Source organism: Petromyzon marinus, chromosome 23, assembly GCF_048934315.1.
Source record: "Petromyzon marinus isolate PM22_M1 ecotype Great Lakes invasive population chromosome 23, UKy_Petmar_22M1.pri1.0, whole genome shotgun sequence".
Taxonomy (NCBI): domain Eukaryota; kingdom Metazoa; phylum Chordata; class Hyperoartia; order Petromyzontiformes; family Petromyzontidae; genus Petromyzon; species Petromyzon marinus.
This window is the reverse complement of record NC_133689.1, coordinates 14,397,478-14,406,126: the sequence shown is the minus strand read 5'-3', so window position 1 is coordinate 14,406,126 and position 8,649 is coordinate 14,397,478.

The following is an 8,649-nucleotide window of genomic DNA, read 5'->3' as shown; positions in this document are numbered from 1 at the left end:
GTCTGGGTACAAGGGTTGCCTCCCGCAAGTACAATCACTCATTAATGGAGTTGGACAAATATCACCATTTAGATCGGGGCGAGCTACAAATTTCGAACTCAACATGGAATGGGTGTGTGCGTTCATGCTTTTGCAAACAAAGAGACATACAAGGACACATCCACCAGTGCATAGATTTACAAAGACAATGATCCCCCATGTAATCTTCATCGACAGGTGAGGCTATTGTTGTGAACGAGCACATTAAAAGGCTATGGGGGATATGAGGAACACGCAATGCCAGGCCAGGTTTATCTCACTCGTGTGGATGTTTTACACATCGCATGAGGCACTCATTTAAGAGATAATCACCACTGATCTTAGTGCACAATGCCACCCATCCCACCCACCAACCCACACTACAGTCAATCAAGACTAAGACAAAGGTCCCCTCATAGCATTAACAGACTGTTGGGGCAAGTGCTATTAGAGAGTACCTATGATGACCGGCACAACACACCAGGGGTTGGGTGGCCAGAACCACGCCCGTTGGCTTTGTCTCCCCAATGATAATGTTTACACACCACAACAGGTCATCATTTGAGGCTGAGTTGACCAAGAGGAAGTCCTGGACCGGTTCAGAAAAGAGTTACTTAGCTCGGTGGACTTTACCTGGTAATATAAAATAGTTTAGTTGATGTATTTTTGATGCCACATGTTGACGGCTGATTGTAAAGATGAATAACAATGATGCAGCTTCGGAATGAATCGCATCCAAGAGAAAGACAACAAAGGAGATGGAGCGATGAAATCAGTTCGTGTAGAGCTGCTCGGTAGATTATGACAATGCAAGTGTTGTGAGATTTGGCCGCAGATTAAAGAGGTCTACATCCAGCAGCAGATTAAGCATGTCTGATGATGAATTTAAACTAAGAGCATACACTCTTATATTTAATTTATGAAGAGTCTACAGACATTAAATGCCTCAATCGTGGCATGATGCCTCAATCTTCCTTCTATTTCAACGTGGTTATAGAACTGACGTGAAAAATGTCACATGTTAGACTCGTATTGCAAGTGCATGTATGTTCTTAATGAAGATGACTAGACGAGAAAATTATTAAATAGATGCCAACCAACAAGTTTAAATGTTGTATATAGTTAACTGGTTCACAGTGGGTGTCCAATACGTGTACCCTACTGAAATACAGGACTGAGCTAGGCTGAGCTGTTTGTGAGGGTTACAAGAGAAGTACTCTTGTCGATTAAGGAAAAAACCGCAAAGTTAACTATTACACAAGACTGTAAATGTTCGTCATTTATTGTTGATGTAAAACCCCAAATGAACTCAACCAACCTCTTCCATTTTTGTTTGATCAGGGAGGACTTTGAATTTTGTCCCTCCAGAGTTATTGCTTGCTGGCGACATCGCGTACTGCAAATCCTTGCCTATTGCGAAGGTTACGTTCTTTAAAAAAAATATCTGTCATTGGCAAATCTGCGATAGGCAAACTGAACGACAATGGGAACACTCGAGTTTGGTTCGTGGTTCGTAATACGATACCCCTCTCATTTCCTTTCATGAGATAAACCCAGACATTAAACATTAAGTATTTTGAATGTAAACTATGAATAATATTTTCTCGTATTAAATATATATTGTATGGTAAATGTATAGAGTGAAAGAAAAAGAAAGAATATAGCGTTTACAATACTGTACATGAATACAGTACTGTACACTAGAGAAAGAACAATCGTGGGCAGCTGAACCTCCATCACCTCCACGCTGTGGGCCGGGAACACCGCGTGGCCTGAGAGCCGTGATGGGTCTCTGCAAATTCTCATGACATGGCTATCACTCATTCCCCCATTCATTCAATCAATTCATCATAATTTACTGTCATAAATTTGGCTTTCACTAAATTCTCGCATCAAAGATTTGACCATTGATTTAATTTACCTCATCCACAACATTACATTCATTATGTACCAATGTTAGCTCTCAATAAAACACATTGGTTAAGGTGCTAAATAAATTGCGTTAAGATAAGATAGAAATATGTAAAAGCAACATCAAAGACAGAGCAGAACGAAGTGCTGCATGGCGCCACGCTATCAATAACAAGAAAATATGCAAACTATACTACGAACCACACTCGCTTGCAAATCAACAAAACCAACCCAGCTAAGATATGTGTGTATATATATATTTTAACCTTATTAGTAGCAATACAATAATAATATAGTCTGATATTTACACGAAGCAAAACCATTAAGGAGAAAGCACCAACTGACCAATTTGCAGTGGGCGTCCATTTAAATGAAATACTTAACCAACATATCAAAAGTCGTCAGAGCCAGAATTGCAAATCCATGGAAATGACCGATTTAGACCAAAATGCCCATTCGCTGGCAGTTCATGATGTCACAGTGGTGTAATTAAACGGCAGTCACCTGAAACAGGCCACTCAATTTCCAAAAGAACTGTAGCTGCAGAAGTTATACATAGTTTGGGAGAAGCACGTTGTATATTGGTGTTAGCTGACTAGATTTTTTGGCCAGCTGGCTAGTATTGGACAAAACGTCTCTGAGTCTCTATGTCTTGCTATGAGTTTATATGTCTCTCTATGAGTATGTATTTCTATCTTTGTGTATCCCTATGAGTCTCTATATTCCTCTATTAGTATCTATGAATCTATATGAGTCTCTATGTTTCTCTCTCTATGCATCTTATGCATCTCTATGAGTCTCTATGTTCGTTAGCTTTTTAATTTTGTGGAGCCAGCTGGCCAGGATTGGGCAATACCTAGCCCACTTTTCACCCAGGCAACTGCACATCTGCAAATACTAAATGTTTCTCAAGGAATATTAAAACTAATATTTAAATATTTATGAATCACATTTAAGAGACAAACAACATCCCATATGCAATATTAAAAAGAAGAATGAAAACAACATGATTGGTCAAACATTTGATAATTTCATTGGCCACATATCAATATAATTTTTGCAAACATAGCAATCTTGCCGGGTAGTGGAGATGCTGGATGAGCCGTGGGCGTTATGAGATCCTCTTCGCTCTGGAACAACTTACGTATACATATCAATAGTACACCTACGAATAATAAATTGAAGACTGAATCGAAGACGTTATTTTCAGATTGCATATGAAAAACTCAAATGATGTGGCCAAAAAAACAGACGTCTCAAAAAGTTGTCTGTTAATTTACTTTGTTGTTGCAAACTTTATACACGATTGTGTTGAATATCGTACACCTTATCTTATCACTTCCTTACTCGGCAAACATATCATCTACCTGTTTGTGCTGCTAACTTGAGATTTATTTCATGTGAGGCGCAGTATTAGAGACATAGAGAAGCATGCAAAGTACTACACACGAAGATACAGCCTGGAGACACACAGAAGCATGTACGGTACTGCACATAAACACACACTGGAGTCACACACAGAAGCATGTTCAGTATATAAGGAACCATGGGTAGAGAGTGAGAGACACGCAAACTCCAAATAGACAACAGGCGTCAGGGTCGGGATCGATCCCACGACCTCTTTTATACCAGGCGAGGTAGTTAACATCTCCCAGCCACCGTGGTAGTTGATGATATCGCGTACGCTGCTGCTTTCATCCTTGCGTTGTGTGATGATGGCGGTGTGCTCAGTTGTCGCACGGATCCCGCATCAGGTGGTGGAGGGCACGCAACCAAAAATTTGCCCGCCGATGTCGCCCGGGAAGGAAACCGGTCTGCGAATTGCGATGCTGACCGCGAAAGAACTCCGCGACAGACAGACGGATAAACGAGGGAGGGGGCACCATGGCGAAAATTGCCCAGAAAGCACCTGGGCTCTCTTCAGATCCCAGGAAGCTAAGCAGGATTTTCAGCCTGGATAAGTGCAAACAAATAAATCCGAGTGGGACATCAAGGCTTTGACGATGGGTTCAGGTTGGGGTTGTGGTTGGGTTCGGGTTGGGGTTAGAGGAGCGAGAGAGGAGGGGGAGGAGGAGGTAGGATGAGGTAGGTGGAGGCCTTTTGGGTGCTATAGTCTGTACAGGGACCACATTCTGGGCAGCAGAGGATAGTGTGGCAAACTCCATTGCTGTGCTGTATGCCTACGCTCCGTATATCCTAACCAGGGTGGTGAAGTATGGTCAAACAACTCCCTCCGCGATCAACACGGCACATGGAAAGGTTGTCCATCCATCCAGCAGTGGATTGGCCAATGGGAACGAATTAACGAAAGGGGGTGAGAGATGTCTCCGTCTAGCATTGGGGGTACAGAGGAAGGAAGGAATGAATGAATGAATGAGAGGGAGGCATGTCTATCCCTCCGACATGGTGTCCGCTTGTGTGGGCCCTTCTTTGCGTTGACTGGAACATCACTTGAAGAAATACGGGGATCCTGGAGGTAGTATTGTGAAATCTATTTCCTCGGAGCGTTTCTGAGCAACACAGAAGAGCCGCGCTGCTCTTTTAGACGTCCGAATGGATTCCTCGTATCGCAGCAACAATAACGATGCTTCAAGTAAACGTCCCCGTCTCTCGTGCCCCCACGGTCTGCCGAATCGCCTCCGTTCAGGGCGGTAATTTTTGTTGAGTAAAGCGTTGATTTGTTGTTGTTGTGGTACACACCTATGTGAAGAAAGGTGGGGGGAGGGGTCACCAAGTGCAGCAACCACCCACAGTGTCACGAGGGAACATCCCCCCCACAGATGATGCTCATCATCGCCGCGCGAGCGGTCAGTGCCCGCACGCCGTACCGACGAGCTCGCACCACGGCGAAAACGCTCCACGGTTTTTGTCCACCGACAGACACATCGCTTGCCACTCCCACCTCCACCGTCGTCAGCCGGTCCCAGCGGTTTGCTCAAAGCCCGTTTTAACGGTGACCGTCCCCTGCTCCGAGACAAAGAGCAGCCGCGGTGCTTAGGGGATTGTACCGGCAGTTTCTGCGCTTACTTGCACAGCGTCACAGCGTCGCTCTCCCCACGCCTGCGTTGCTCCAAACGAACGGCGGTGACACCGGCCACCCGCAGACTGGTAAACCCCCCACGCACAACCCCTTGCCACCACCCCCCCAACCACCCCCCCACCACCCCCCACATGCGCATTGCCCGACACGGCAAGGAGAGCACGACAGCTGGAAGGAATCAACGAGCGCCATCGCACGGATGACAGCCGCGTCTGCTCTGCTTTGCCTCCGCCCCTCCGCCCGCGCTCGTTACTGACGACAAGCGGCCGTCACGAACGAACCGCTTCACCTCGCTGGCGATCTTGTCAGAGAGAAGCATAAACATAAACTATCGTCACGCGACACTCCAGTCGTCTGGTCATCCGGCGGTTGTGGTGGTGTAGGCTTCTGGCTAAAGTGTCGAACAAAGAAGTGTGATCACCGCGTCATGCCGCGCTTTCAGATGTGCTACCGCGGCTGTCTGGAAAGCTTTTCCCTTTCAATATTAGCAAGCCACTGGAGCTTCATACTTTTAAATCAGAACTGGCCCAGGAAGTCGAACTCAAGATTAGCCAGCGACGGTGGGGTAGGGCACCGCACTAGCCACTGCGCAACCGTTCTACGCCAAGAGTTGTAATGCCGATTATTTACCCAGAATCAAGAGCCTCTAAACTAAAATAAAACTAAACTATCATTTGCACTTTTTTACTAGGTATGTCCCACTGAGCAATGCAGCTTTTTTGTCAGAAGTTACCTGGCTATCACGAATGATATCCCCACCAAGTGGCTTATCATCATTGTCACGTGGAAATATATAGCAGCAGCCAAATACTCTAAACGCGTGGTGTTTATTCAAAATGTGGAGGGTAAAACCGGAGAAAAATACACGCGATCACGGGGAGAGAGACACGCAAACTACAAATATACAGCAGGTGTCAGGGTCTGGATCGAACCCACAACTTCCTGAATACCAGTTGAGGGAGTTAACATCTCCTAGCCACCGTGATGATGATGAGAGAGACACGCAAACTCCAAATATTAGCAGGCGTCAGGGTCTGGATCGAACCCACGACCTCCTGCATACCAGGCGAGGCAGTCAACATCTCCTCGCCACTGCGGCACTGTGGTGCTCTTCTCAAGTGATCAGCTTCTCGTGGGAATAAGCCGGAAAAACCCGGTGGAAGAGCCAGCATGCCACCCCACGGCCGGGTGACATTCAGGGTCAAGGGTCAACTCCCACCAGTGCCACCTCCTGGACACCTCAGCGGAGTGGAAGCCCACAGCACTTACGTGCCCCGGCAGTTTCCCATCCGAGAATGAAACATGCCCGATCCTGATTGGCTTTCGAGTTCCCGTGAGACTGGGTGCTTGCAGAGTGATGTGGTGGTGCATGTGGTGGTGCATGTTGTGGTGCATGTGGTGCATATGGTGGTGGTGGTGCATGTGGTGGTGCATGTTGTGGTGCATGTGGTGCATATGGTGGTGTTGGTGCATGTGGTGGTGGTCCCTCACAAATACGCTTGTGCCGGAGGCCCCCGGGGACAGGCGTCTATGACGTTTCCTGGCCAAACCCCATTTGGCGGAGCCAGGAGATTGAATCTTTACCCTCGGGGCTCCTCCAGAAACAACAAAAAGCCACTATAGATGGCCACGTGGAATTTTCGAACGCTCACTTCAGAGGAGAGTCTGCCACTCCTCTGTCGGGAGTTGGACCGGTACCACCTGGATCTCTGTCGTATTCAGGAGGTCCGGTGGACCGGCTCTGGCTCCTGCCACCATGAGGGGTGGACAGTGCTCTTCTCGGGGCAGGAGACTACCATACACCAGGGAGTGGCTCTTCTTCTGAACAAATTAATGAAGGGAGCATGGGAGCGCGGTGGTGAGGTGTGGGAAGCTGTAAGTTCCATGCTACTTTATGGCTGACCTTGTGGTTACTTATGCCCCCACCAAAGACGAACATCCGCGGAGGGATGCAGGCAAGGATGATGAGTTAGATGTCTTCTGTGACCTCCTGTCACAGGTGCTAGCTAAAGTGGCCCCTCGGGATAGACTCATCTTGTTTGGTGACTTCAATGCCCGAGTTGGTCATGATGCTGGCACTTGGTCTGGGGTGATTGGAAGGCATGGGCCAGATCAGCTCAATAACAACGGTAGGAGGCTGCTAGATTTGTATGCAGCCCATGGGCTTGTAATTACCAACACGCTGTTCCGGCATCCGCGCATCCACACAGCATCATGGATGCATACCACGTCCAAACAAGAACATCTGCTGTACTACATAATGATGGAACAGCGGATGCGGGCCCATGTCCTTGACACCGGGACCTACCGTGGAGCTGATCTGCCCTCTGACCATAGATTTGTCATCTGTAAGATGCGCCTGCCATTCTTCCACTCCGGTGGTGGGTGTACACACAGGACCCCATTCAAATGTAAGGTGGCCTGATCTCAGCTAGCTGATGAAAGTTGCAAGCAAGAATGTCATCATCGCTTGCAGCTGAGGTAGGTATCGTCCCCCACTCCTCCAGATGTCGAGAGTAAATGGGTGAGATTTAGGACTGTGACTCAGGAAGCTGCAATGGCTGCTTGGGTACGTGGTACAGACCTCCCCAGACACCCTGGCTGACAGGGAAGGTGTTCTGGATGGCTGGGAAAAAGCGACAGGCCCACTCTAATCGTCTACAGCATCCCACGTCTGAGAATGAAGAGGCTTACCGCAGTTTTCGCTCGGAGGTTCGGAGAGCCATGAGCCAAGGATGGGTGGTGGTCACGGATTGGAGGGGAGATGGAGTCCACCTCAATGGCCAGTGATCACAAATCCCTATTTAAATCCATTAAAAAAGTAACCTCCATGCACCACTGCTATTACCATCATTAGGGGAAAAAATGGTGATCCAATCTCCGACCCCCAGGAACAGGTTTGCAGATTTGCTGAGCATTTCTGTGAAGTTCTGGGGTAGGGGAAATCCGTCGACATGGAAAACATCATGGGACAAAGTGGGGATGACCCTGCTGAGGCTGCTGTGCCTCAAATATTGTGAGTGGCTGGCTGAGGTGCCATCTGTTGAGGAAGTACTAAAGGTGATCCAGTCTCTGAGACCAGGAAACGCATCGGGTAGAAATCATCTCCCGAGCAAAATGCTGAGAGAGGGTGGCATTTGTGCACAAACTGCCCTATATGACATCATAACAACAGTCTGGACCACTGGAAGGGTTCCACAGTATTTGAAGGATGCCCTTGTGGTCCCCCTTTTTACGAAGGGGGACCACACAGACTGTAACAACTACAGGGGCATCTCACTCCTCAACGTTCCGGGAAAGGTCCTGGCAAGAATTGTTCAACATCACCGTGCCAGGCACGCTGAGGAGAGGCTTGCGGAGCCCCAATGTGGTTTCAGGAAAGGGCGGTCCTGCACAGATGCCATATTTTCTGTCCGTTTGCTACAGTAGAGGTGTAGGGAATTCCAACAAGATCTACATGTCTGCTTTATTGACCTGGTCAAGGCCTATTATACCATCAGTAGGCCTGGGCTCTGGGTTGTTCTTCGTTCTTTCGGAGTCCCTGACCCTCTACTCACGATGATTAAGGACGTTCATGATGGTGAGCAGGCCGGGTAAAACTACGTGGCCCTTTGGATTGCACCCGTTGGGTTGTACTCACGCCTTTGGATTGCACCACTCTTCGATTTTTCATTAACCTG